General features: G+C 35.4%; 1 non-coding gene across 1 annotated transcript; it reads left to right on the top strand.

Moving 5' to 3' along the window:
* Window positions 1–22,767: 22,767 nt before the first annotated feature.
* On the top strand, window positions 22,768–22,874 carry LOC139894941 (small nucleolar RNA R71). Its single transcript, XR_011775415.1, has one exon. It is a non-coding gene; the product is annotated as a small nucleolar RNA R71 (small nucleolar RNA).
* Window positions 22,875–23,385: the final 511 nt, after the last annotated feature.

Below are 23,385 nucleotides of genomic sequence, written 5' to 3'. Positions count from 1 at the left end.
CTTGGCAATTTAGTGATGAAATCCATGGTAATGTTTTCCCATTTCTATTCCGGGATTTCGGGTTGTTGAAGTAGACCTGATGGTTTCTGATGCTCAGCTTTGACCTTAGAACACGTCAAACATTCTTCTACGTATTTAGCAACATCGGCTTTCATACCCGGCCACCAAAAATGTTTCTTGAGATCCTTGTACATCTTCCCCGTTCCAGGATGTATTGAGTATCTGGTTTTATGAGCTTCTCTAAGTACCATTTCTCTCATATCTCCAAATTTTGGTACCCAAATCCTTTCAGCCCTATACCGGGTTCTGTCTTCCTGAATATTAAGATGCTTCTCCGATCCTTTGGGTATTTCATCCTTTAAATTTCTCTCTTTTAAAACTCCTTGTTGCGCCTCTTTTATTTGAGTAGTAAGGTTATTGTGAATCATTATATTCATAGATTTTACTCGAATGGGTTCTCTGTCCTTCCTGCTCAAGGCTTCGGCTACCACATTTGCCTTCCCCGGGTGGTAACGAATCTCAAAGTCGTAATCATTCAACAATTCAATCCACCTACGCTGCCTCATATTCAGTTGTTTCTGATTAAATATGTGTTGAAGACTTTTGTGGTCGGTATATATAATACTTTTGACCCCATATAAGTAGTGCCTCCAAGTCTTTAATGCAAAAACAACCGCGCCTAATTCCAAATCATGCGTCGTATAATTTTGTTCGTGAATCTTTAATTGTCTAGACGCATAAGCAATCACCTTCGTTCGTTGCATTAATACACAACCGAGACCTTGCTTTGATGCGTCACAATAAATCACAAAATCATCATTCCCTTCAGGCAATGACAATATAGGTGCCGTAGTTAGCTTTTTCTTCAATAACTGGAACGTTTTCTCTTGTTCATCCTTCCATTCAAATTTCTTCCCTTTATGCGTTAATGCAGTCAAGGGTTTTGCTATTCTGGAAAAGTTTTGGATGAACCTTCTGTAGTAATCAGCTAGTCCTAAAAACGGGCGTATGTGTTTCGGAGTTTTTGGGGTTTCCCACTTTTCAACAGTTTCTATCTTTGCCGGATCCACCTTAATACCTTCTTTGTTCACTATGTGACCGAGGAATTGAACTTCTTCCAACCAAAATGCACACTTTGAAAACTTAGCGTACAATTCTTCCTTCCTCAATACTTCTAACACCTTTCTCAAATGTTCATAGTGTTCTTGGTCATTCTTTGAGTAAATAAGTATGTCATCAATGAAAATAATGACAAACTTGTCAAGGTATGGTCCACACACTCTGTTCATAAGGTCCATGAATACAGCTGGTGCATTAGTTAAACCAAACGGCATGACCATAAACTCGTAATGACCGTAACGTGTTCTGAAAGCAGTCTTTGGAATATCATCTTCTTTCACCCGCATTTGATGATACCCGGAACGTAAGTCAATCTTTGAATAAACAGACGAGCCTTGTAGTTGATCAAATAAGTCGTCGATTCTCGGTAGTGGGTAGCGGTTCTTGATGGTAAGTTTGTTCAACTCTCAGTAGTCGATACACAACCTGAATGTACCATCTTTCTTCTTGACAAACAAAACAGGAGCTCCCCACGGTGATGTGCTTGGTCGAATGAAACCACGCTCTAAAAGTTCTTGTAATTGGATTTGCAGTTCTTTCATCTCGCTGGGTGCGAGTCTGTAAGGAGCATGAGCTATTGGTGCAGCTCCTGGTACAAGATCTATTTGAAATTCAACGGATCGATGTGGGGGTAATCTCGGTAATTCTTTCGGAAATACATCGGGAAATTCTTTTGTGATGGGAACATCATTGATGCTCTTTTCTTCAGTTTGTACTTTCTCGACGTGTGCTAGAACAGCATAGCAACCTTTTCTTATTAGTTTTTGTACCTTCAAATTACTAATAAGATGTAGCTTCGTGTTGCCCTTTTCTCCGTACACCATTAAGGGTTTTCCTTTTTCTCGTATAATGCGAATTGCATTTTTGTAACAAACGATCTCTGCTTTCACTTCTTTCAACCAGTCCATACCGATTATCACATCAAAACTCCCTAACTCTACTGGTATCAAGTCAATCTTAAATGTTTCGCTAACCAGTTTAATTTCTCGATTCCGACATATATTATCTGCTGAAATTAATTTACCATTTGCTAATTCGAGTAAAAATTTACTATCCAAAGGCGTCAATGGACAACTTAATTTAGCACAAAAATCTCTACTCATATAGCTTCTATCCGCACCCGAATCAAATAAAACTTAAGAAGATTTATTGTCAATAAGAAACGTACCCGTAACAAGCTCCGAGTCTTCCTGTGCCTCTGCCGTATTAATATTGAAAACTCTTCCACGACCTTGTCCATTCATGTTCTCCTGGTTCGGGCAATTTCTAATAATGTGGCCCGGTTTTCCAATTTATAACAAACTACATTGGCATAACTTGCTCCGACACTACTTGCTCCGCCATTACTCGTTTCGACACCATTTGTTCCTTTCGTTCTGTTAACCCCTGGTCCGTAGACCTCACACTTCGTTGCGCTATGACCATTTCTTTTACACTTGTTGCAAAATTTGCTGCAGAACCCCGAGTGATACTTTTCACACCTTTGGCATAGCTGCTTCTGATTATTGTTATTGTTGCGGTTATTATTGTTGTTGAGATGATTGTTGTAGTTGTTGTTGTTATTGTTGTTGTTGTTGTTGTTGTTGGGCTGTTTGTTGTAGTTGCGATTGATGTTGCGATTGTTGGGATAGTTGTTGCGATTATTGTTGTAATTGCTGTTGTTGTTGTATTGGTGATTCTTATCACCGTTTTCCTCCCACTTTCTTTTGACTTGCTTCACATTGGCCTCTTCAGCAGTCTATTCTTTAATTCTTTCTTTAATCTGGTTCACTAGTTTGTAAGCCATTCTACATGCCTGTTGTATGGAGGCGGGTTCGTGTGAACTTATATCTTCTTGGATTCTTTCCGGTAATCCTTTCACAAACGCGTCGATCTTCTCTTCCTCATCTTCGAACGCTCCCGGACACAATAGGTACAATTCTGTGAATCGTCTTTCGTACGTGGTAATATCAAATCCTTGTTTTCGTAACACTCTAAGTTCTGTCTTGAGCTTATTGACCCCGGTTCTGGGACGGTACTTCTCGTTCATCAAGTGCTTGAATGCTGACCACGGTAGTGCGTAAGCATCATCTTGTCCCACTTGCTCTAGATAGGTATTCCACCATGTTAACATAGAACCTGTGAAGGTATGCGTAGCGTACTTCAGTTTGTCCTCTTCAGTACACTTACTTTTGGCAAACACCGATTCGACCTTCTCGGTCCACCGTTTCAATCCGATCGGTCCTTCGGTTCCATCAAATTCCAAAGGTTTGCAGGCAGTGAATTCTTTGTAGGTGCATCCTACACGATTTCCTGTACTGCTAGATCCAAGGTTATTGTTGGTATATAGCGCAGCCTGTACTGCGGCTATGTTTGAAGCAAGAAAGGCACGAAATTCCTATTCACTCATATTCAAGGTGTGTCGAGTAGTCGGTGCCATTTCCTTCAAAATAGTCAAATGAAATGAGTTAATCATATAGAATATCAAGAGTAGTCAATAGTATTTCGTAGCATAATATGAACTTATTTATAAAAGTTTTTTCTTCATATTAGCGTTTTATAAGTTTAAATTCGGGTAGTACCTACCCGTTAAGTTCATACTTAGTAGCTAATATACAATTCAACTACTACAATTCTATATGAAAAACTGATTATAATAATATTTCGCGTTCAAACTTTTACACAATATTTTACAAACTTACAATACCGCTTATTTTACATATAGCATGAAATATAGCACACAATAACTGTGATACAAGATAGTTGTGAAGATAATTCTAGCTAGTACACAAATCGTTCAGTAAAGGCAATAAAGACACGTAATTCATACGTCCAGAAACAAGTCATGCATTCTGGTTTTACTAGGACTACTTCCCATCCTTAGTCTTCTGGAACATAACCGTTATGGCCGTTGATAAGACAGCGTGTTGTAACGTCGTCAAAGGGACGAGGGTTACGTAATGACTAACAGTCTCGTAATAACCTAAAAACCTCATTTCTTACCCCAATTACCGACTCCGTCACTTGTGGGAACGTTTTGTTTAATAGTTGTAGCCCGATGTTCTTGTTCTCACTTTGGTGAGAAGCGAACAATACTAAGCCGTAAGCATAACATGCTTCTTTATGTTGCATGTTAGCCGCTTTTTCTAAATCACGAAGTCCTATATTTGGATATATTGAGTCAAAATAATTTCTTAACCCGTTGCGTAAAATAGCATTTGGGTTCCCCGCAATATATGCATCAAAGTAAACACATTGTAACTTATGGATTTCCCAATGTGATATCCCCCATCTTTCGAACGAAAGCCTTTTATAAACCAAGGAATTCTTGGAACGTTCTTCGAATGTCTTACAAACTGATCTCGCCTTAAAAAGTTGTGCCGAAGAATTCTGACCGACTCTAGACAAGATTTCATCAATCATGTCTCCGGATAGGTCTCTTAAAATATTGGGTTGTCTATCCATTTTGTGTTTTTATACTGTAAAATAGACAAGAGTTAGATTCATAATAAAAAAAATACTTATTAATACAAGCAATTTTTACATATATCATAAAGCATAAGAACACTATATTACATATATTACACCACACGAATACAACTATCTTATTCCGACTCGCTCATTTCTTCTTCTTCGGTTTTGGTTCGTTTTGACAAGTTTCTAGGGATATATGATGTTCCCCTAATACGAGCCGTCGTTTTCCACATTGGTTTAGAAAAACCTAGTGGTTTAGAGGTTCTCGGGTTATTGTCACAACTTAAGTAATACGGGTGTTGACGATACATATAAATTTCATCGGGTTTGGAATCAAATTTCTCTATTTTTATGCCCTTTCCCTTATTGTTCTCTTTTACCTTATTAAATTGTGTTGGGGTAATTTCTATAACATCATCGGATTCCTTGTCGGGATCCGATTCATCGGAGAATTGGTAATCCTCCCAATACTTTGCTTCCTTGGCGGAAACACCATTGACCATAATTAACTTTGGTCGGTTGGTTGAGGATTTTATTCTACCTAACCGTTTTATTATTTCCCCCACCGGTTCTATTTCTTCTTCCGGTTCCGATTCTTCTTCCGGTTCCGATTTTTCTTCCGGTTCCGACTCTTCTTCCGGTTCCTCTTCGGGAACTTGTGAATCAGTCCACGAATTATTCCAATTTACATTTGACTCTTCATTATTATTAGGTGAGTCAATGGGACTTGTTCTAGAGGTAGACATCTATCACATAATATCAAACACGTTAAAAGATTAATATATCACATAATATTTACATGTTAATAATATATAGTTTCCAACAAAAATGTTAAGCAATCATTTTTAAAAAAACACGGTCGAAGTCCAGACTCACTAATGCATCCTAACAAACTCGATAAGACACACTAATGCAAATTTTTCCAGTTCTCTAAGACCAACGCTCGGATACCAACAGAAATGTCCCGTTCTTATTGATTAAAAACATTCCATATTAATTGATTTCGTTGCGAGGTTTTGACCTCTATATGAGACGTTTTTCAAAGACTGCATTCATTTTTAAAACAAACCATAACCTTTATTTCATAAATAAAGGTTTAAAAAGCTTTACGTAGATTATCAAATAATGATAATCTAAAATATCTTGTTTACACACGACCATTACATAATGGTTTACAATACAAATATGTTATATCGAAATCAGTTTCTTGAATGCAGTTTTTACACAATATCATACAAACATGGACTCCAAATCTTGTCCTTATTTTAGTATGCAACAGCAGAAGCTCTTAGTATTCACCTGAGAATAAACATGCTTTAAACGTCAACAAAAATGTTGGTGAGTTATAGGTTTAACCTATATATATCAAATCGTAACAATAGACCACAAGATTTCATATTTCAATACACATCCCATACATAGAGATAAAAATCATTCATATGGTGAACACCTGGTAACCGACATTAACAAGATGCATATATAAGAATATCCCCATCATTCCGGGACACCCTTCAGATATGATATAAATTTCGAAGTACTAAAGCATCCGGTACTTTGGATGGGGTTTGTTAGGCCCAATAGATCTATCTTTAGGATTCGCGTCAATTAGGGTGTCTGTTCCCTAATTCTTAGATTACCGGACTTAATAAAAAGGGGCATATTCGATTTCGATAATTCAACCATAGAATGTAGTTTCACGTACTTGTGTCTATTTTGTAAATCATTTATAAAACCTGCATGTATTCTCATCCCAAAAATATTAGATTTTAAAAGTGGGACTATAACTCACTTTCACAGATTTTTACTTCGTCGGGAAGTAAGACTTGGCCACTGGTTGATTCACGAACCTATAACAATATATACATATATATCAAAGTATGTTCAAAATATATTTACAATACTTTTAATACATTTTGATGTTTTAAGTTTATTAAGTCAGCTGTCCTCGTTAGTAACCTACAACTAGTTGTCCACAGTTAGATGTACAGAAATAAATCGATAAATATTATCTTGAATCAATCCATGACCCAGTGTATACGTATCTCAGTATTGATTATAACTCAAACTATATATATATTTTGGAATCAACCTCAACCCTGTATAGCTAACTCCAACATTCACATATAGAGTGTCTATGGTTGTTCCGCAATATATATATAGATGGGTCGTCATGATAGGTCGAAACATTGTATACGTGTCTATGGTATCTCAAGATTACATAATATACAATATAAGTTGATTAGGTTATGGTTGGAATAGATTTATTACTAACTTTCACGTAGGTAAAATGAGTAGTTTTTATCAATCTTGTTTTACTCGCCATTTCTTCGTTTCTAATCCGTTTTGAGTGATTCTAGTGGCCATGGTTTCGTATTAAACTTAACTTTATGAATCTAAATAGAAAAAGTATAAGTTTATAGTCGGAAATACAAGTTACAAGTCATTTTGAAAGAGGTAGTCATTTTCGTCGAAAGAACGACATCTTGATGACCATTTTGAAAAACATACTTTCACTTTGAGTTTAACCATGATTTTTGGATATAGTTTCATGTTCATAAGAAAAATCATTTTTCCAAAAGTATAGCTTTTAAATCAAAGTTCTTCTTAGCTTTTAATTATCCCAACCAAAACAGCCCCCGGTTTTACTACGACGGCGTATATCCAGTTTTATGGTGTTTATCGTGTTTCCGGGTTTTAAATCATTAAGTTAGCATATCATATAGATATAGAACATGTGTTTAGTTGATTTTAAAAGTCTAGTTAGAAGGATTAACTTTATTTGCGAACAAGTTTAGAATTAACTAAACTATGTTCTAGTGATTACAAGTTTATAACGTTGAATAAGACAGCTTTTTATGTATGAATCGAATGATGTTATGAACATCATTACTACCTCAAGTTCCTTGGATAAACCTACTGGAAATGAGAAAAATGGATCTAGCTTCAAAGGATCCTTGGATGGCTTGAAAGTTCTTGAAGCAGAATCATGACACGAAAACAATTTCAAGTAAGATTTCCACTCGAAATAAGATTGTTATAGTTATAGAAATTGAATTAAAGTTTGAATATGATTATTACCTTGTAGTAGAAAGATAACCTACTGTAAGTAACAAAGGTTTCTTGATCTTGGATGATTACTTGGAATGGATTTAGAAAACTTGGAAGTAAACTTGCAATCTTGGAAGTATTCTTGATTTTATGAAACTATAACTTTTGGAATTTATGAAGAACACTTAGAACTTGAAGATAGAACTTGAGAGAGATCAATTAAATGAATAAAATTGAAGAATGAAAGTGTTTGTAGGTGTTTTTGGTCATTGGTGTATGGATTAGATATAAAGGATATGCAATTTTGTTTTCATGTAAATAAGTCATGAATGATTACTCATATTTTTGTAATTTTATGAGATATTTCATGCTAGTTGACAAATGATGGTACCCACATGTGTTAGGTGACTCACATGGGCTGCTAAGAGCTGATCATTGGAGTGTATATACCAATAGTACATACATCTAAAAGCTGTGTATTGTACGAGTACGAATACGGGTGCATACGAGTAGAATTGTTGATGAAACTGAACGAGGATGTAATTGTAAGAATTTTTATTAAGTAGAAGTATTTTGATAAGTGTCTTGAAGTCTTTCAAAAGTGTATGAATACATATTAAAACACTACATGTATATACATTTTAACTGAGTCGTTAAGTCATCGTTAGTCGTTACATGTAAATGTTGTTTTGAAACCTTTAGGTTAACGATCTTGTTGAATGTTGTTAACCCATTATTTATTATAACAAATGAGATGTTAAATTGTTATATTATCATGATATTATGATATATAATATATCTTAGTATGATATATATACAGTTAAATGTCGTTACAACGATAATCGTTACATATATGTCTCGTTTCGAAATCATTAAGTTAGTAGTCTTATTTTTACATATGTATTTCATTGTTAATACACTTAATAATATATTTACTTATAATTTAATATAATTAACCAAGTGTATCAATATCTTAATATGATTCATATGTACCTAGTAAGACGTTGTTATAACGATAATCGTTATATATATCGTTTTCGAGTTTCTTAAATTAATAGTCTCATTTTTATGTATATAACGCATTGTTAAAATACCTAATGAGATACATACTTATAATAAAATCATGTTAACTATATATATAACCATATATATGTCATCGTATAGTTTTTACAAGTTTTAACGTTCGTGAATCACCGGTCAACTTGGGTGGTCAATTGTCTATATGAAACCTATTTCAATTAATCAAGTCTTAACAAGTTTGATTGCTTAACATGTTGGAAACACTTAATCATGTAAATAACAATTTTCATTTAATATATATATAAACATGGAAAAGTTCGGGTCACTACAATACCTACCCGTTAAATAAATTTCGTCCCGAAATTTAAGCAATTGGATGTGTTGACGTATCTTCTGGAAATAAATGCGGGTATTTCTTCTTCATCTGATCTTCACGCTCTCAGGTGAACTCGGGTCCTCTACGAGCATTCCATCGAACCTTAACAATCGGTATCTTGTTTTGTTTAAGTCTCTTAACCTCACGATCCATTATTTCGACGGGTTCTTCAATGAATTGAAGTTTTTCATTGATTTGGATTTCGTCCAACGGAATAGTGAGATCTTCTTTAGTAAAACATTTCTTCAAATTTGAGACGTGGAAAGTGTTATGTACAGCCGCGAGTTGTTGAGGTAGCTCCAGTTGGTAAGCTACTGGTCCGACACGATCTATAATCTTGAATGGCCCAATGTACCTTGGATTTAGTTTCCCCCGTTTACCAAATCGAACAACGCCTTTCCAAGGTGAAACCTTAAGCATGACCATTTCTCCAATTTCAAACTCTATATCTTTTCTTTTACTGTCCGCGTAGCTCTTTTGTCGACTCTGGGCGGTTTTCAATCTTTGTTGAATTTGGATGATTTTCTCGGTAGTTTCTTGTATTATCTCCGGACCCGTAATCTGTCTATCTCCCACTTCACTCCAACAAATCGGAGACCTGCACTTTCTACCATAAAGTTCTTCAAACGGCGCCACCTCAATGCTTGAATGGTAGCTGTTGTTGTAGGAAAATTCTGCTAACGGTAGATGTCGATCCCAACTGTTTCTGAAATCAATAACACAAGCTCGTAGCATGTCTTCAAGCGTTTGTATCGTCCTTTCGCTCTACCCATCAGTTTGTGGATGATAGGCAGTACTCATGTCTAGACGAGTTCCCAATGCTTGCTGTAATGTCTGCCAGAATCTTGAAATAAATCTGCCATCCCTATCAGAGATAATAGAGATTGGTATTCCATGTCTGGCGACGACTTCCTTCAAATACAGTCGTGCTAACTTCTCCATCTTGTCATCTTCTCTTATTGGCAGGAAGTGTGCTGACTTGGTGAGACGATCAACTATTACCCAAATAGTATCATAACCACTTGCAGTCCTTGGCAATTTAGTAATGAAATCCATGGTAATGTTTTCCCATTTCCATTTCGGGATTTCAGGTTGTTGTAGTAGACCTGATGGTTTCTGATGTTCAGCTTTGACCTTAGAACACATCAAACATTCTCCTACATATTTAGCAATATCGGTTTTCATACCTGGCCACCAAAAATGTTTCTTAAGATCCTTGTACATCTTCCCCATTCCAGGATGTATTGAGTATCTGGTTTTATGAGCTTCTCTAAGTACCATTTCTCTCATATCTCCAAATTTTGGTACCCAAATTCTTTCAGCCCTATACCGGGTTCCGTCTTCCCGAATATTAAGATGCTTCTCTGATCCTTTGGGTATTTCATCCTTTAAATTTCCCTCTTTTAAAACTCCTTGTTGCGCCTCCTTTATTTGAGTAGTAAGGTTAGTGTGAATCATTATATTCATAGATTTTACTCGAATGGGTTCTCTGTCCTTTCTGCTCAAGGCGTCGGCTACCACATTTGCCTTCCCCGGGTGGTAACGAATCTCAAAGTCATAATCATTCAACAATTCAATCCACCTACGCTGCCTCATATTCAGTTATTTCTGATAAAATATGTGTTGAAGACTTTTGTGGTCGGTATATATAATACTTTTGACCCCATATAAGTAGTGCCTCCAAGTTTTTAATGCAAAAACAACCGCGCCTAATTCCAAATCATGCGTCGTATAATTTTGCTCGTAAATCTTCAATTGTCTAGACGCATAAGAAATCACCTTCGACCGTTACATTAATACACAACCGAGACCTTGCTTTGATGCGTCACAATAAATCACAAAATCATCATTCCCTTCAGGAAATGACAATATAGGTGCCGTAGTTAGCTTTTTCTTCAATAATTGAAACGCCTTCTCTTGTTCATCCTTCCATTCAAATTTCTTCCCTTTATGCGTTAATGCAGTTAAGGGTTTTGCTATTTTGGAGAAATCTTGGATGAATCTTCTGTAGTAACCAGCCAATCCTAAAAATTGACGTATATGCTTCGGAGTTTTTGGGGTTTCCCACTTTTCAACGGTTTCGATCTTTGCCGGGTCCACCTGGATACCTTCTTTGTTCACTATGTGACCAAGGAATTGAACTTCTTCCAACCAAAATGCACACTTTGAAAACTTAGCGTACATTTTTTCTTTCCTCAATACTTCTAGCACTTTTCTCAAATGTTCTTCGTGCTCTTGATCATTCTTTGAGTAAATAAGTATGTCATCGATGAAAACACTGACAAACTTGTCAAGATATGGCCCACACACTCGGTTCATAAGGTCCATGACCACAGCTGGTGCGTTAGTCAATCCAAACGGCATAACCATAAACTCGTAATGACCATAATGCGTCCTAAAAGCAGTTTTTGGAATATCATCCTCCTTTACTCGCATTTGATGATATCCAGAACGTAAATTGATCTTCGAATAAACTGACGAGCCTTGTAGTTGATCAAATAAGTCATCAATTCTCGGCAGTGGATAACGGTTTTTGATGGTAAGTTTGTTCAACTCTCTATAGTCAATACACAACCTAAATGTACTATCCTTCTTCTTGACAAACAAAACAGGAGCTCCCCATGGTGATGTGCTTGGTCGAATGAAACCACGTTCTAATAGTTCTTGCAGTTGGCTTTGCAGTTCTTTCATCTCGCTGGGTGCGAGTCTATAAGGAGCACGAGCTATTGGTGCAGCTCCTGGTACAAGATCTATTTGAAATTCAACAGATCGATGTGGAGGTAGTCCCGGTAATTCTTTCGGAAATACATCGGGAAATTCTTTTGCGACGGGAACATCATTGATGCTCTTTTCTTCAGTTTGTACTTTCTCGACATGTGCTAGAACAGCATAGCAACCTTTTCTTATTAGTTTTTGTGCCTTCAAATTACTAATAAGATGTAGCTTCATGTTGCCCTTTTCTCCGTACACCATTAAGGGTTCTCCTTCTTCTCGTACAATGCGAATTGCATTTTTATAACATACGATCTCTGCTTTCACCTTCTTCAGCTAGTCCATGCCAACTATTACATCAAAACTCCCTAACTCTACTGGTATCAAATCAATCTTAAATATTTCGCTACCCAGTTTAATTTCTCGATTCCGGCATATATTATCTGCTGAAATTAATTTACCATTTGCTAATTCGAGTAAAAATTTACTATCCAACGGCGTCAATGGACAACTTAATTTAGCACAAAAATCTCTACTCATATAGCTTCTATCCGCACCCGAATCAAATAAAACGTAAGCAGATTTATTGTCAATAAGAAACGTACCCGTAACAAGCTCCGGGTCTTCCTGTACCTCTGCCGCATTAATATTGAAAACTCTTCCGCGGCCTTGTCCATTCGTGTTCTCCTGGTTCGGGAAATTTCTAATAATGTGGCCCAGTTTTCCACATTTATAACAAACTACATTGGCATAACTTGCTCCGACACTACTTGCTCCGCCATTACTCGTTCCGACACCATTTGTTCCTTTCGCTATGTTAACCCCTAGTCCGTAGACCTCACACTTCGCCGCGCTATGACCATTTCTTTTACACTTGTTGCAAAATTTGGTGCAGAACCCCGAGTGATACTTTTCACACCTTTGGCATAGCTGCTTCTGATTATTGTTGTTGTTGCGGTTGTTATTGTTGTTGGGATGATTGTTGTAGTTGCTGTTGTTGTTGTTGTTGTTGTTGTTGTTGGGCCGTTTGTTGTAGTTGCGATTGATGTTGCGATTGTTGTGATAATTGTTGCGATTATTATTGTAATTGCTGTTGTTGTTGTATTGGTGATTCTTATCACCGTTTTCCTCCCACTTTCTTTTTACTTGCTTCACATTGGCCTCTTCAGCTGTCTGTTCTTTAATTCTTTCCTTAATCTGGTTCACTAGTTTTTGAGCCATTCTACATGCCTGTTGTATGGAGGCGGGCTCGTGTGAACTTATATCTTCTTGGATTCTTTCCGGTAATCCTTTCACAAACGCGTCGATCTTCTCTTCCTCATCTTCGAACGCTCCCGGACACAATAGGCACAATTCTGTGAATCGTCTTTCGTACATAGTAATATCAAATCCTTGGGTTCGTAACCCTCTAAGTTCTGTCTTGAGCTTATTGACCTCGGTTCTGGGACGGTACTTCTCGTTCATCAAGTGCTTGAATGCTGACCACGGTAGTGCGTACGCATCATCTTGTCCCACTTGCTCTAGATAGGTATTCCACCATGTTAATGCAGAACCTGTGAAGGTATGCGTAGCGTACTTCACTTTGTCCTCTTCAGTACACTTACTTATGGCAAACACCGATTCGACCTTCTCGGTCCACCGTTTCAATCCGATCGGTCCTTCAGTTCCATCAAATTCCAAAGGTTTGCAAGCAGTGAATTCTTTGTAGGTGCATCCTACACGATTTCCTGTACTGCTAGATCCAAGGTTATTGTTGGTATATAGCGCAGCCTGTACTGTGGCTATGTTTGAAGCTAGAAAAGTAAGGAATTCCTCTTCATTCATATTCACGGTGTGTCGAGTAGTCGGTGCCATTTCCTTCAAAATAATCAAATGGAACAAGTTAATCATACAGAATATTAAGAGTAGTTAATAGTATTTCGTAGCATAATATGAACACATTTATAAAAGCTTTTTCTTCATATTAGCGTTTTATAAGTTTAAATTCGGGTAGTACCTACCCGTTAAGTTCATACTTAGTAGCTAATATACAATTCAACTACTACAATTCAATATGAAAAACTGTTTATAAAAATATTTCGCGTTCAAACTTTTATACAATATTTTACAAACTTACAATACCGCTTATTTTACATAAAGCATGAAATATAGCACACAATAACTTTGATACAAGATAGTTTTGAAGCTAATTCTAGCTAGTACACAAGTCGTTCAGCAAAGGCAATAAAGACACGTAATTCATACGTCCAGAAATAAGTCATGCATTCTGGTTTTACTAGGACTACTTCCCATCCTTGGTCTTGTGGAACATAACTGTTATGGCCGTTGATAAGACAGCGTGTTGTAACGTCGTCAAAGGGACGAGGGTTATGTAATGACCAACAGTCTCGTAATAACCTAAAAACCTCATTTCTTACCCCAATTACCGACTCCGTCACTTGTGGGAACGTTTTGTTTAATAGTTGTAGCCCGATGTTCTTTTTCTCACTTTGGTGAGAAGCGAACATTACTAACCCGTAAGCATAGCATGCTTCTTTATGTTGCGTGTTAGCCGCTTTTTCTAAATCATGAAGTCCTATATTCGGATTCATTGAGTCAAAATAATTTCTTAACCCGTTGCGTAAAATAGCATTTGGGTTCCCCGCAATATATGCGTCAAAGTAAACACATCGTAACTTATGGGTTTCCCAATGTGATATCCCCCATCTTTCAAACGAAAGTCTCTTATAAACCAAGACATTCTTGGAACGTTCTTCAAATGTCTTACAAACTGATTTCGCCGTAAATAGTTGTGTCGAAGAATTCTGACCGACTCTAGACAAGATTTCATCAATCATGTCTCCAGGTAGGTCTCTTAAAATATTGGGTTGTCTATCCATTTTGTGTTTTTATACTGTAAAATAGACAAGAGTTAGATTCATAAAAAAAATACTTATCAATACAAGCAATTTTTACATATATCATAAAGCATAAGCACAATATATTACATATATTACACCACACGAATACAACTATCTTATTCCGACTCGCTCGTTTCTTCTTCTTCGGTTTTGGTTCGTTTTGCCAAGTTTCTAGGGATATATGATGTTTCCCTAATACGAGCTGTCGTTTTCCACAACGGTTTAGGAAAACCTGGTGGTTTAGAGGTTCCCGGGTCATTGTTACAACTTAAGGGCTTCGGGGGTTGACGATACATATAAAGTTCATCGGGGCTAGAATTAGATTTCTCTATTTTTATGCCCTTTCCCTTATTATTTTCTTTTGCCTTTTTAAATTCACTTGGGGTAATTTTCATAACATCATCGGAATTCTCGTCGGAATCTGATTCATCGGAGAATTGGTAATCCTCCCAATATTTTGCTTCCTTGGCGGAAACACCATTGACCATAATTAACCTTGGTCGGTTTGTTGAGGATTTTCTTTTACTTAACCGTTTTATTATTTCCCCCACCGGTTCTATTTCCTCCTCCGGTTCCTCCTCTTCCGGTTCTGATTCTTCTTCCGGTTCTGATTCTTCTTCCGGTTCTTCTTCGGGAACTTGTGAATCAGTCCAATATATATTCGACTCTTCGTTATTATTAGGTGAGTCAATGGGATTTGTGCTAGAGGTAGACATCTATCACACAATATCAAACATGTTAAGAGATTAATATATCACATAATATATACATGTTAACAAACTCGATAAGACACACTAATGCAAATTTTCTGGTTCTCTAAGACCAAAGCTCGGATACCAACTGAAATGTCTCGTTCTTATTGATTAAAAACGTTCCATATTAATTGATTTCGTTGCGAGGTTTTGACCTCTATATGAGATGTTTTTCAAAGACTGTATTCATTTTTAAAACAAACCATAACCTTTATTTCATAAATAAAGGTTTAAAAAGCTTTACGTAGATTATCAAATAAGGATAATCTAAAATATCCTGTTTACACACGACCATTACATAATGGTTTACAATACAAATATGTTACATCGAAATCAGTTTCTTGAAGGCAGTTTTTACACAATATCATACAAACATGGACTCCAAATCTTGTCCTTATTTTAGTATGCAACAGTGAAAGCTCTTAGTATTCACCTGAGAATAAACATGCTTTAAACGTCAACAAAAATGTTGGTGAGTTATAGGTTTAACCTATATATATCAAATTGTAACAATAGACCACAAGATTTCATATTTCAATACACATCCCATACATAGAGATAAAAATCATTCATATGGTGAACACCTGGTAACCGACATTAACAAGATGCATATATAAGAATATCCCCATCATTCTGGGACACCCTTCGGATATGATATAAATTTCGAAGTACTAAAGCATCCGGTACTTTGGATGGGGTTTGTTAGGCCCAATAGATCTATCTTTAGGATTCGCATCAATTAGGGTGTATGTTCCCTAATTCTTAGATTATCAGACTTAATAAAAAGGGGCATATTAAATTTCGATAATTCAACCATAGAATGTAGTTTCACGTACTTGTGTCTATTTTGTAAATCATTTATAAAACCTGCATGTATTCTCATCCCAAAAATATTAGATTTTAAAAGTGGGACTATAACTCACTTTCACAGATTTTTACTTCGTCGGGAAGTAAGACTTGGCCACTGTTGATTCACGAACCTATAACAATATATACATATATATCAAAGTATGTTCAAAATATATTTACAACACTTTTAATATATTTTGATGTTTTAAGTTTATTAAGTCAGCTGTCCTCGTTAGTAACCTACAACTAGTTATCCACAGTTAGATGTACAGAAATAAATCGATAAATATTATCTTGAATCAATCCACGACCCAGTGTATACGTATCTCAGTATTGATTACAACTCAAACTATATATATTTCCGAAATATATATAGATGTGTCAACATGATAGGTCGAAACATTGTATACGTGTCTATAGTATCTCAAGATTACGTAATATACAATACAAGTTGATTAAGTTATGGTTGGAATAGATTTGTTACCAATTTTCACGTAGCTAAAATGAGAAAAATTATCCAATCTTGTTTTACCCATAACTTCTTCATTTTAAATCCGTTTTGGGTGAATCAAATTGCTATGGTTTCATATTGAACTCTATTTTATGAATCTAAACAGAAAAAGTATAGGTTTATAGTCGGAAAAATAAGTTACAAGTTGTTTTTGTAAAGGTAGTCATTTCAGTCGAAAGAACGACGTCTAGATGACCATTTTAGAAAACATACTTCCACTTTGAGTTTAACCATAATTTTTGGATATAGTTTCATGTTCATAATAAAAATCATTTTCCCAGAATAACAACTTTTAAATCAAAGTTTATCATAGTTTTTAATTAACTAACCCAAAACAGCCCGCGGTGTTACTACGACGGCGTGAATCCGGTTTTACGGTGTTTTTCGTGTTTTCAGGTTTTAAATCATTAAGTTAGCATATCATATAGATATAGAACATTTGTTTAGTTGATTTTAAAAGTCAAGTTAGAAGGATTAACTTTTATTTGCGAACAAGTTTAGAATTAACATTAGAAGGATTAACATTTGTTTAGTTGATGTTCTAGTGATTACAAGTTTAAACCTTCGAAAAAGATAGCTTTATATGTATGAATCGAATGATGTTATGAACATCATTACTACCTAAAGTTCCTTGGATAAACCTACTGGAAATGAGAAAAATAGATCTAGCTTCAAAGGATCCTTGGATGGCTTGAAAGTTCTTGAAGCAGAATCGTGACACGAAAACAATTTCAAGTAAGATTTCCACTCGAAATAAGATTGTTATAGTTATAGAAATTGAATTAAAGTTTGAATATGATTATTACCTTGTATTAGAAAGATAACCTACTGTAAGTAACAAAGGTTTCTTGATCTTTGATGATTACTTGGAATGGATTTAGAAAACTTGGAAGTAAACTTGCAATCTTGGAAGTATTCTTGATTTTATGAAACTATAACTTTTGGAATTTATGAAGAACACTTAGAACTTGAAGATAGAACTTGAGAGAGATCAATTAGATGAAGAAAATTGAATAATGAAAGTGTTTGTAGGTGTTTTTGGTCATTGGTGTATGGATTAGATATAAAGGATATGTAATTTTGTTTTCATGTAAATAAGTCATGAATGATTACTCATATTTTTATAATTTTATGAGATATTTCATGCTAGTTGCCAAATGATGGTTCCCACATATGTTAGGTGACTCACATGGGCTGCTAAGAGCTGATCATTGGAGTGTATATACCAATAGTACATACATCTAAAAGCTGTGTATTGTACAAGTACGAATACGGGTGCATACGAGTAGAATTGTTGATGAAACTGAACGAGGATGTAATTGTAAGCATTTTTGTTAAGTAGAAGTATTTTAATAAGTGTCTTGAAGTCTTTAAAAAGTGTATGAATACATATTAAAACACTACATGTATATACATTTTAACTGAGTCGTTAAGTCATCGTTAGTCGTTACATGTAAATGTTGTTTTGAAACCTTTAGGTTAACGATCTTGTTGAATGTTGTTAAACCATTATTTATTATAACAAATGAGATGTTAAATTGTTATATTATCATGATATTATGATATATAATATATCTTAGTATGATATATATACAGTTAAATGTCGTTACAACGATAATCGTTACATATATGTCTCGTTTCGAAATCATTAAGTTAGTAGTCTTATTTTTACATATGTATTTCATTGTTAATACACTTAATAATATATTTACTTATCATTTAACATAATTAACCAAGTGTATCAATATCTTAATATGATTCATATGTACCTAGTAAGACGTTGTTATAACGATAATCGTTATATATATCGTTTTCGAGTTTCTTAAATTAATAGTCTCATTTTTATGTATATAACTCATTGTTAAAATACCTAATGAGATACATACTTATAATAAAATCATGTTAACTATATATATAACCATATATATGTCATCGTATAGTTTTTACAAGTTTTAACGTTCGTGAATCACCGGTCAACTTGGGTGGTCAATTGTCTATATGAAACCTATTTCAATTAATCAAGTCTTAACAAGTTTGATTGCTTAACATGTTGGAAACACTTAATCATGTAAATAACAATTTTCATTTAATATATATATAAACATGGAAAAGTTCGGGTCACTACACCCCAAATGTCAAATACTTCAATACTTGAATGACATTTTCTGGCATTTCATCACGTTGACTTATTTTTCCGGCCCTTTGACAAGCATCACAGGATTTTCAAAGAAGGTGTGCGTCTTTGAAAATTGTAGGCCAATAGAATCCAGCATCATAAACTTTTCTTGCTGTGAGTTGTGGCCCATAATGCCCTCCTGTTGGTCCTGTGTGACAATGGTTTACGATTTGACTAGCTTCATCTCCGAATATACATTGGCGTATTATTCCATTGGGACAACTTTTAAACAAATGTGGATCTTCCCAGAAATAGTGTTTTATATCACTAAAGAATTTCTTTCGTTTTTGGTACGATAATCCTTTTTCAAGGAATCCACATACTAAGTAGTTTGCATAGTCTGCAAACCATGGAATTTCATTATAATCTATCTTCAATAGATATTCATCAGGAAAGTTGTCTTGTATGGCCGATTCATTTAGAACTTCTAATTCAGGATTTTCAAGATGAGAAAGATGATCAGCTGCGAGATTTTCTGCTCCCTTTTTGTCTCGGATTTCAATATCGAACTCTTGTAAGAGTAAGATCCAACGGATTAATCATGGTTTGGCATCTTGTTTTAAAAATAGGTATCTAAGAGCAGAATGGTCGGTATAGACCACCGTTTTTGCTAGAACGAGATATGAACGAAATTTGTCAAAAGCAAAGACAATGGCAAGGAGTTCTTTTTCAGTAGTTGTGTAATTCATTTGTGCTCCTTGTAACATCTTACTAGCATAATATATAGGTTGCAATCGTTTTTCAATCCTTTGTCCTAAAACGGCTCCTATTGCAAAATCACTTGCATCGCACATAAGTTCGAATGGTAGATTCCAATTTGGAGTTATCATGATCGGCGCATTAGTGAGTTGTTCTTTAAGTATATTAAAATATTTGATGCATTCATCTGAAAAGATGAATGGAGCATCCTTTTCTAGGAGCTTATTCATAGGAGTGGCAATTTTAGAAAAATCTTTTATGAAACGTCGGTAAAAACCGGCATGCCCTAGAAAACTCCTAACTCCTCTAACATTGGTGGGATGTGGAAGTTTAGAAATTACATCTACTTTAGCTCTATCCACTTCAATTCCTTCCTTTGAAATTTTATGACCAAGAACGATGCCTTCTTTAACCATGAAATGGCATTTCTCCCAATTAAGTACAAGATTTGATTGTTCGCATCTAATAAGCATTCGTTCAAGATTAACTAGACATGTTTCAAAAGTATCACCGAAGACTGAAAAGTCACCATGAAAACTTCCATGCATTCTTCTATCATGTCGTGAAAAATTGCCATCATGCACCTTTGAAAGGTTGCAGGGGCGTTGCAAAGTCCAAATGGCATGCGTTTGTAAGCAAAAGTACCATAAGGGCACGTGAATGTGGTTTTCTCTTGGTCCTCGGGTGCTATTGGAATTTGAAAATATCTGGAAAAACCATCAAGAAAATAATAGTAACTATTTCCGGCTAATCTTTCCAACATTTGATCAATGAAAGGTAAGGGAAAGTGATCTTTTCTGGTGGCGTCATTTAATTTTCTATAATCAATACAAACACGCCATCCTGTTACAGTCCTAGTAGGAATAAGCTCATTTTTCTCATTTGTGATGACAGTCATGCCACCCTTCTTAGGCACGCATTGAACTGGGCTTACCCATAGACTATCAGAGATTGGATAAATTAAACTTGCATAAAGTAGTTTAATAATTTCTTTCTTAACAACATCTTGCATATTAGGATTTAGTCTTCGTTGGCGTTGCACATACGTTTTATGACCTTCTTCCATAAGGATTTTATGTGTGCAATACGAAGGACTTATTCCTTTAATATCATGAATCTTCCATGCAATGGCTGGTTTATGAGCTTTCAACACAGAAATAAGTTGAGATTTTTCATTTTCAGTAAGAGAAGACGATATTATTACAGGTAATTCAGATTCACCATGTAAATAAGCATATTCCAAATGGTTTGGAAGTGGCTTTAACTCTAATGTCGGTGGTTCTTCTATCGATGATTTGTATCGATATCTGTCTTCTTCTTTTAGCATTTGAATTTCTTCTGTTGTTGGTTCATATCCATTAGCCATAAGTGTAGCTAACATTTCAGTTTCATTAATTGGTTCAGTTCCTTCTCCTAAAGAACATTCTCCTGTTCCTTGTAATTCTGGAAATTCTTCTAACAATTCTGCATGCGATTCTATAGTTTGAATATAATAACATGTATCATCTGCAGATTGCGGTTGTTGCATAGCTCTATCAACTGAAAAGGTAACACTCTCGTCCTCTATACTTAGGGTTAGTTTCTTACCAAACACGTCTATTATTGCTTTGGCCGTGTTTAAGAATGGTCTTCCTAATATGAGAGGTACTCGAGAATCTTCTTCCATGTCCAAAATAACAAAATCTACTGGAAATACTAAAGTACCAACTTTAACTAGCATGTTCTCCATTATCCCTCTAGGATATTTTACTGATCGATCGGCTAGTTGTATGCTTATTCGTGTTGGTTTCAATTCTCCAAGGTCTAGTTTAGCGTATAATGAATACGGCATTAAATTTATACTAGCACCTAAGTCTGCCAATGCTTCTATTGAACTAAGACTACCCAGAAAACATGGAATTGTGAAACTTCCTGGATCTGATAATTTTTCTGGTATCTTATTCAACAGCACTGCAGAACAATTAGCATTCATAATAACAGTCGAGAGTTCTTCCATTTTCTTTCTATTTGTGATCAAATCTTTCAAGAATTTAGCATATCTAGGCATTCCTGAAATCACATCAATGAAAGGAAGATTTACATTTATCTATTTAAACATATCCAAGAATTTGGATTGCTCGGCTTCAAGTCTCTCTTTTCTCATTTTGCTCGGGTAAGGAAGTGGTGGTTGGTATGGTTTAACATAAGGTTTAGCCTTAACCGTGTTATCTTCATTAACCTTTTCAACTACCGGTTCTTTTTCCTTATCTTGCTCAGGTTGTGGTTCTTGTGGAGTAGGAATAGCTTCATCAGAAATTACAGGTATTTCAGGTGGTTTAAGTGTAATACCACTTCTTGTGGTAATGGCTTTAGTTGTTTCATTCCGGGGGTTAGCATTTGTATCACTTGGTAGACTTTCCGGTTTTCTTTCACCTATCAACCTTGCTAGGTTACTTACTTCTTGTTCCAGATTTTGAATAGAAGCTTGTTGATTTCTAAATGCTTGAGCATTTTGTTCATTCGTTTGTTTCTGAGATGTGAAAAACTGATTTTGAGAATCAACTAGCTTCGACATCATGTCTTCTAAATTTGGCTTTTTATCATCGGTTTGTGGTGGTTTGTTTTGAAAATTAGGTCTTTGCTGATTGTAAGTATTGTTGGATACTTGTTGATTGCTAGGACCTTGTTGGTTGTTGTATGGAACATTTCGGTTATAATTCTGGTTTTGATTGTAGATCAATCTTGGCGGTTGATAATTATTCTGATAATTATTTCCAGGCCTTTGGTTTATGTATGAAACATTCTCTCTTTGTTCCATTGTTAGTTCAATACTGAGACAATCTTTTGTCAAATGTGGTCCTCCACACTGCTCACAACTAATTCGTATTGAGTGGATATCTTTAGTCATCTTTTCCATTCGTCTCTCAACAGCATCTATCTTTGCGGAAATGGAATCCAAGTCATGGCTAGAATCGGCTCTAGCTGCTTTAGATGATCTAACGATATCTTTTTCTTGGTGCCACTCATGTAAGTGGGAAGCAGTGTTATCAATAATTTTGTAAGCATCTGTTGCTGTTTTCTTCATAATGGAACTACCAGCTGCTATGTCTATGTCTTTCCTTGTAGTGATGTCGCATCCTTGGTAGAATATTTGTACTATTTGACAAGTATCTAAACCATGTTGCGGACATCCTCTCAATAACTTTCCAAATCTTGTCCATGCTTCATATAAAGTTTCATTTGGCTTTTGTGTGAACGTAACAATTTCTCCTTGAAGTCTCACGGCTTTAGATGCCGGAAAGAATTGTTTAAGAAATTTTTCAACTAAAACGTCCCATGTATCAATCGCCCCTTCAGGTAACGATTCCAACCAATCTTTGGCTTCTCCTTTTAAAGTCCAGGGAAATAACATGAGATATATCTGTTCATCCTCCACTTCTCTTATTTTAAATCGTGTGCAGATCCTATTAAAGGTACGAAGATGTTCATTTGGATCTTCCTTCGGCGCACCACTAAATTGGCATTGATTAGTTACCATGTGTAGAATTTGTGTAGTGACCCGAACTTTTCCATTTTTATATATATTAAATGAAATTGTTATTTACATGATTAAGTGTTTCCAACATGTTAAGCAATCAAACTTGTGAAGACTTGATTAATTGAAATAGGTTTCATATAGACAATTGACCACCCAAGTTGACCGGTGATTCACGAACGTTAAAACTTGTAAAAACTATATGATGACATATATATGGTTATATATATAGTTAACATGATATTATGATAAGTAA

The sequence above is a fragment of the Rutidosis leptorrhynchoides genome, chromosome 2, assembly GCF_046630445.1.
Source record: "Rutidosis leptorrhynchoides isolate AG116_Rl617_1_P2 chromosome 2, CSIRO_AGI_Rlap_v1, whole genome shotgun sequence".
Classification (NCBI taxonomy): Eukaryota; Viridiplantae; Streptophyta; class Magnoliopsida; order Asterales; family Asteraceae; genus Rutidosis; species Rutidosis leptorrhynchoides.
Note: the sequence above shows the minus strand (reverse complement) of the source record. Positions and strands in the feature narration are given on the sequence as shown.